At 44.9% G+C, this 7,935-nt stretch overlaps 1 protein-coding gene across 1 annotated transcript in view; it reads right to left on the bottom strand.

Moving 5' to 3' along the window:
• Positions 1-2,016: 2,016 nt before the first annotated feature.
• LOC119456868 (obscurin) overlaps positions 2,017-7,935 on the bottom strand; it is a 268,352-nt gene continuing 262,433 nt past the window's right edge. Inside the window, exon 5 of the mRNA XM_049669463.1 lies at positions 2,017-5,402. The gene's annotated coding sequence lies outside the window, so the exon portion shown is untranslated. The remainder of the gene's footprint in view (positions 5,403-7,935) is intronic.

Genomic DNA, 7,935 nt, shown 5'->3' with positions numbered 1-7,935 from the left:
CGCCGTTCGCATGAGGTTCGGTATAAAGAATTAAGTGCAGTAACATGCGCCATTTACTGTGGCTGTGAGGGCAAGGGAGCGTGGATGAGCCGAGAAAACAATATTTGCCAAGAAAAATGGCGGCTTAATGCACACTATCCTCCTGCATGTCCAATGTCGAAGGTCACGTGATCAACCGGGTGGGGGGGTAGCAGGTTAGTACACATCTCTCCTACGTTGGCCGTGGCTGTGCACAGCTGTCCACATGGCTGAGTGCATACGCAGGTCATGTGCCGTATCTGGAAGGTAATCTACGGTGTATGCAGAGGTTGGGTTTACCAAGATGGTTGGTCACTTCACAGAGACAGGCCGAAGCGTATGGTCCCTCAGGCTGGCGCTTTTCATTATGCCAGCGAATGTTAGGTGTTGGGGTCATAGAGTGGGAGGTCTCCATGCTTGCCTATACACACGTGATGCCATACTTGTTAATTACGAAGCAAATGTCTACTGCAGTTTATATGGCTGATTAAAATAGGAACCTTACTTCATGTAGTTGTCTATTATGTTACAATCACTATCAGTGCTTGGTCTTTTTGGCGAAACTGGCTTTTCTATATATATATACTTTTTTTTTATTATGACCTAGGAAATTTTTTTTTACAGAGAAGCTGATGCATGGGCATTGTGAAGGGTGCAGTGGTCAATGTGATCTGATTGTAATGTAGAAGGGTAATAAATTTGCACTGATCTTCAATGTGACAGGCAGGAGATTGATTCTGCTGAGAAGCATGTGCAAGCTTTTATTTGAAATTTCTTTGGGCTTCATTGTGTCCGTAGCTGTAACACAACAAAGGTGATGGTGACTGTGTAATGTAGACACTGGTCCTTTCTTTCATTCTTTTTTTTTTTTTCATTTTTCATACCCATGCTGCCAATGTTGCCTATAGAAGACGCAGCGTCTACTCAATGCCATTGTAGGTGCATTCTCAGACTTCAATAGACAGTACAAGCACTTTTGTTCGTGGATGTGTTGTGAAGAAATTCGACTGCTATGAATGTTGATAATAATACTTTTATTAAAGAATGAAGACATTCTTTTTATCATACTTAGCACATATATCATCTTCATTGTAGCCACACACATATTCAAATGTTCGTACTCCCTGTAACACGTCACCTTGGGTGTTGAGGTTCTTTTCGAACACTGGGCCAATGGGAATGTGAATGTGAGGTGTCCAAGAAAAAAAAATGAAACTAGTGCGAAGGCAGAGCAAATGCCTGCGTTCCTACAAAGGCTACAAAACCAACCATTCAGTCATCAACAACTGCCCGCCCACCCATTTAGCTAGTGCATTCCCCTTTGATTTCACTTGCTAACATCACAATGATGTTTTCAAGCATATTTCAACAAGTGCATGCAAGCTTTACAAGCAACACTAAAGCCAAGTCGCCAGCTGCTTTCCAAAAGGCAAAGGCAGTAAGGTTGAAGAGTAAAGTACAGGTTCTTTGATCATTATGATTAGTAAGTACTTGCATTGCACATGCTAGCATAGGCATTTCTTTGCGATCCATTATGATGCACTTTATTTCTGGGAGAGTGAAATGTTGGCATTGCAGGAAAAATAGTCGGTATTTACCTTGAGATATATTGTAGCCAACTCATGTTGATTTTAATGTTTTTATGTTTCTTGTGGCTTTTATCTATGAAATTGAAAATAAAATGAGCCAAGACAAAACTGATTCTGTTATGCATACACATAGCTTGTTTCAACAGTGAAATCCCAAATAAATTGGGTTCGTGCTGATACGAGTGATGGAAGTTATGGTAAAGATGGAAATCAGCTTTTCAGAATTAATTTGCCTGTAGGTCTTTAATGGTCTGTGAAAATACGTTTAAATTGTGAGCTACATTTTGATAATGGCTTTGTAAAGTTTTTAATTTCTTGTATGTTTAATTTGCTTTTAGCGACAGAAGCCAAATTATATATTTACCCGTATATACTAATATGCCTATTAAGTAATCAGAAGCTGCATTTGAATTGAGTGGCTTTAAAGGGACACTAAAGAGAAAAATGATTTCTTCTGTATCAGTAGATTACCCTTCCAGAATACCGAAAACACCACTCTTACCGCGAGAAGCCGCTTGATAAGCCAGAAAGAAATGAAAAACACAGAAGGCGAGTGGCGACGCCACCATTAAGTTCCCGCACCAGCTCATCCGTGACGTCACGGAATTTGACAGCGTCTTCTAGGTGTTAGTTGATTCGTTGGCGGTAAAGATTGACTACATTGTGTTCTAAAGGAGCCCAAGACTGAATATGGCAAGTTTCGCGAACTTTTACTTAGGCCAACGTGGCCCAGATACGAAAAATAACTGTAGAAGTCGTGACGTCACACTGAAGTGCTGACGTCGGGGTCTCCGCGCAAAATTAAAAAATTTACCTTTGAGCTTCATTTTCTCTTCTGTTAGTTGACCTATTGCAGTGTAATTAATGACAGCAGAAATTTTGAAGAATACTTTGTCAGTCTAAGTTGATTTATTGTTTTGCTTTAGTGTCCCTTTAACATGTACAGCAAATGAGCAGCCTATAAGTCGGGGTCATCTGTCTTTGGGGGCTACAGTTAAAGGCATGCTGGGAGCGGTGGACATAATTTCTTTTTTGTAGGCTTGATGCTCATTATGGCTGTGGATGCTCACTGGGGCTCTGAAGCACTTTCCTAACTAATCATAGAATGGCCTCACTTGACGTCATCTCACCAATCGCATGCCACAAAAAATTTTTGAATCCTTTAAGTAATAGTGGAGTTATTGCACCAATAAGTGGCTTTCTCTCTCTTTTTGTCTCCACTTGCACGCTGGAAGCTACACAAGGAAAGAAGCCAAGAGGGTTCTCTGCCGCTGCCCCGCTCCGTGAACGGAGTGGGGACCAGGAGGAGAGCATTCAGGCACCCTACAGCAAAATACGATGCAAGGGCTCATCATGGCACTCCTTGGTAGCTGCAGTAGACAGTAAGATGTAAGCCGTGTGCTATGCATCACGCGGCTTACATCTCGGAGGCCACATACAGCAGACGCTGCCGGCAGTGCGAAAAGGAAATGATTTTTCTGTCGTTTTGAGATCGCAGATATATACATGTTTCATGTATTTAACTCAGAATTATCAATTATGTGTTACTGAGAATGTTCTCGCAATTGCAAAATCAACCAATAGTGTTGGTCTGCCAGCTGCTTTCGATGATGTTGCATGATAAGCGACGGGGAAGTGAGACCAAGCGATTTTTCGCTGTTTTAGGCATGAGATTGTAAATTCCCTGCTACATGCAGTGCAATAATATTTGGCTCACAGGTTCATAGCAGCCTTTATAACAGATCGGCAATGTTTTTTTAGCTATCTTCAAAAAGTGTTTCAGGGTCCCTTGAAGGGATTTAAAGCGTAGATTAGGGACAATGATGACAATGAATATAATGTGTCCTAATTATTGGTAACCATAATATTAAAGCCTTACTCGAGTGTCCCTGAAGCCACAAAAATTAAAAATTATTTCAGGGCATGTTCCAACCCCTTAGCTCTTTTTTGGTTACGATCCAGGAGGCGTCCGCATGTGACCTTATTGTTGATTATTTGCAGATAGCTCTGTCTTGAAGTCTTATGAATGGCCTCTTAGAGTGCCTGTGGTAATATTTCAGAACCAGGGAGTGTACCATTACATTTAGGTCGTGCCGTAAACTCTTGGACTCGGCTCATGCTGCCCGTAACAGAGGGACAAGAATTCAGCAAAAACAATAACAAAGCCAGATGATTTGGCTAGCTATATCACTATTGTGATGATTTGTAGCAAAAATAGCTGACAGATACTGCTTGAGAATAGAGAACATACTGAGCTAGGAGTGGCATAATACTGCATTTCTTTGCTGTGCTCTTTATGACTTTCATATTGCATGCCTGTCTGAAATTATACTTAAGTTAATGCCCTCATTTTACTTCACGCCACTATTGCCGCTTTATCTTGCTTTGCATACGAGAACACATGCATGCGACGCATTTGTCGACTGTATTAAAACAAACTGTTCCGTCCTTGTATATTATAGACTTCGGTTTGAAGAGGAGGTGCCCCTAAGTAAGTTGCAGCAAAGGTCGACACAAATATTTAGCATCTATAAAGCCGAGTATAGTATGGTTCATTTACAGGGAGCTCATTCCACAATTTTTCACATCTGTGACATTGTGTGAATCCCGTATATGCTGCCGTAGCCTTCGCATCAGACAATTTCAGAGCTGCACATGCCTTTTGGGAGCTCTCAATTTGAATTGCGAATAAAGACACCCGTATTCACAAACGCGCCTCGACTTCCCGCTCCTCCTTAGTCCTCGTAGAATGGAAGCAGCACTGCCCCTCGACTGAGGTTACTGCGCTAGCCATGACGCCCAAGATGTTCAGCTGGCACATGCACCGAAAATTCCAGAGGTCGTGCACTATGCTTTCCAGGAGTTGCTGGGAAACGCATCTTTGTTACGCTGCAGATCTAGGATGCCACATGCTAACGCTCCCCTGGGATATTTTGAATTAGGGGTTGGGGCTTGGCAGACACCCTTCAAGACTTGTGTGCCGAGCACCTAGGATCCTTGTATTAGGCATTGCTTGCGAAGCATTTTTCTGCTCCAGCACACTGAAGATCTCGGATGCCATTGACTGACACTTCTAGAAATTTCTTGGATGAGGGGTTGCTTGTGAAACGCTTCTCCACTCCGCTGCTTTCCAGGAGATCCTCGAAGTACCTGATTACGATGGCTTTGTTGGAGCACAGTGACTGCGTCACTCAGCAGAGCCGAAGAGGAGTGTTGAGACGAGCCACATTTGTAAAGATGGGAAGGACATGGCATAAAATAATTTTAAAATCATCTAGTGTGCACGGGTGTGAAATACACATCTGAAACGCAGGTTAGATTGCGGTCTTGAGCCTTCGAACATTGCAGGTGCATGTGCACCTACGAGAGGTTGGTTAATGCATGCTCATACAAAATGCTTAGACAACTGACTGTAGAGAAATGTGGCATGGAAATGTCACCATGTGCAATGAATATATCTCGAAGTTTGTTTTTCTAAGCGTTTACATGCAAGCTGACGCCAGGCTGGAATTTTTGCTTTAGTGTAACTACTATTTAGAATTCACTGGGGTCACCAAAGCACCGGCGAAATTTGAAATACCAAGCGTGTCTCGGAGGAAGTGGGAAGTGCAGTGTAACACGCAGACCATGCAGGATTGCGGACATTTTTCTTCTTTGGGGGGTCAGCTTCTTCCACGCTGCCTTTGTTGCGTGCATCGGAGTTAGATGAAGTCGAACATTGTAGAGTCGCATGCGATGTCACAAATAATTCATGTATGGGCAGGCTTCCTCGAAGTCTTCACGATAGTCTTCAACCTAAGTAGGGATGGGGGGGGGGGGGGGGTTGAGAGCAAATAGAAAGGAACATTAGTGTTCATCTGTACTCTGTGAATGCTTTTTCATGGCATATATGGTGCTGGCAGCGCAGCGTCAGTGGCCGTTACTCAAGGAAACAAAACTGTAGACACACATTGCACAAATGTGTGAGTAACAAACGTTACTCGAGCAACAAATGTAAACACACATTGCACCCCCTAAACAATACTGCAGGAAACAAAGGGGGGGGGGGGGGGGGCACTTCATCGTTTCTGTCTGTCGCCGAGTGTAACCACATCAGTCGTAGTTATCTTCGAGGAAAAGCCCAAAGTTTAGTCCTGCTTTTCTCCAGTTCCATGTGATAAAAACTATAGTCGGGCTGCATTAATTGAAACACCCACAGGGCAGACATTTTAGTTTTAATTATCTCCAACTGGAATCATCCGATATTCAGTGAATAAAACCTGTTTCACGCAAAAAGTAATTTACTGTATGAAAATATCGTGGGCATTGTGGCTCGCTCCGTCGCCTTTGTGCAGGTGCTCGCCGATTAGGGTACTTTTCCACGTGGGTCATTGCACGCGAAACGTCCCAGACCCCAAAGGCGACTATAACCGATCCTTTCGAAAAACAAAAAAAATGGGCTAGTTCGCGATTGTGATATATATATATATATAGCGTATAATAAAGAAAACGCTACAGACTGATGCCACATATGACTATAGGCTGGCAGAATAATACGGTAAAAACCCTATATATATGCTATATTCGCGGTTGCAAAATGAAGGTCGTATGCCTGCACCTGTGAGTGAATGCTATAGTGCCAGTTAAACACTCTTCTATAACAATATTGTTACGGATGAGGCGTGTTTATTTACAAGTGATGGATGAGAGCCCAGGAAAGCAGTCCAACACCAGTTTCGTTCTGCGCTCCGCACCCAAAAAGATCCGTCGTCCTCCTCTTCTTCCTTTCGTCTCAACCAAGGCGTTACAATATATATATATATAGCTTCGCCCGAAAGGCGAAGCATTGATTGCGATATCAATGTTTAAGACAGCTATACGAAGTAAGGTTAGTACTATCATTTGCATAGACTGGTGTAAACATTCGCTTACTATATACCTAAATCAACAAGCATGTTGTCCCGCGCGCACTTCAAACATGAACGCATCTCGATGACCTCGGACACTCGCTGTCAGAACGCTGGCTTACGCTGGTGGTGTGAACAGCGCCAGTAGCGGCGAGCGAATTCCCCTTCGTGCTGCCTCTCGCTTCCAGGCGACGACTAGGCGCGCGAGAACGTAGCGCACACGAAGCCATCAGCTATCTCTGGTTAGAGCCTAGCAAGCCTAGCCTTCGAAACCACCTCAGATTACCTCTAGGACTACGAAGTGTATCGTTTGGAAAAGGAAGGTTGGCGCTATCTTCTGCAGCCCTAGAGGGAGCGCGGCTCAGCGCCAATCTTCTAGGATGAGCCGCGCGCTAACCTGCCCCCCCCCCCCCCCCCTCCCCTCCATCCCATCTTGCGTGCGTAAGAAGACGCCGCCGCATAGCCACCATCCTTCTCGGTTCATCGTCGCAAGCTTTCCCTCGCACTTACAGCATACGTGCGCGCAGCCGCGATCTTATCGCACTTAGATTCATACGATGCATCACGGCGACGCCGACAATTCGCCTGGAGTTACCATGGAGTTTCGAAGCCTAGCCTTCGAAACCACCTCAGATTACCTCTAGGACTACGAAGTGTATCGTTTGGAAAAGGAAGGTTGGCGCTATCTTCTGCAGCCCTAGAGGGAGCGCGGCTCAGCGCCAATCTTCTAGGATGAGCCGCGCGCTAACCTGCTCCCCCCCCCCCCCCCCTCCCCTCAGTAGCGCACCCAGGATCTCTGCGAGGGGGGGGGGGGGGGTTAACAGTTTGCCAATACCATCTAAACAGCACTAATTTCGATTTCTTCACGGTAAATTGTCAAAAAATGTGCTTTTTGCGAGTGTGCAGACGATTGCGCTTCTTACATCTTAGTTACAGTACTCAAATGCGTATGGAAAGAAAAGGGGTTGAACAAAAGGGGGGGGGGGGGGTTAAGTCGGCCTCAGGGGGGGGTTACAACCCCCGAATCCCCCCCGTCGGTGCGCCACTGCCTCCCCTCCATCCCATCTTGCGTGCGTAAGAAGACGCCGCCGCATAGCCACCATCCTTCTCGGTTCATCGTCGCAAGCTTTCCCTCGCACTTACAGCATACGTGCGCGCAGCCGCGATCTTATCGCACTTAGATTCATACGATGCATCACGGCGACGCCGACAATTCGCCTGGAGTTACCATGTAATTGCTATCGCAGTAAAATGAGGAAACGGACACATGCTGTCCTCTCCGCTCATCCTTGCTTCTTTATCGCTCGAGCAATGTTTAATCTCCCCCTGTGTTTCGCGCCAGAAATCGTGAAGTCATTTAGACGAGACGTCTCGAAAAATGCACAATTGTTATGTGCTGGAAAAGCCAAGACGATACCAAGTCATACCTTCGTATATTTTCC

This window comes from Dermacentor silvarum, chromosome 6 (genome assembly GCF_013339745.2).
Source record: "Dermacentor silvarum isolate Dsil-2018 chromosome 6, BIME_Dsil_1.4, whole genome shotgun sequence".
In the NCBI taxonomy this organism is placed as follows: domain Eukaryota; kingdom Metazoa; phylum Arthropoda; class Arachnida; order Ixodida; family Ixodidae; genus Dermacentor; species Dermacentor silvarum.
This window is presented reverse-complemented; position numbering and strand designations above follow the sequence as displayed.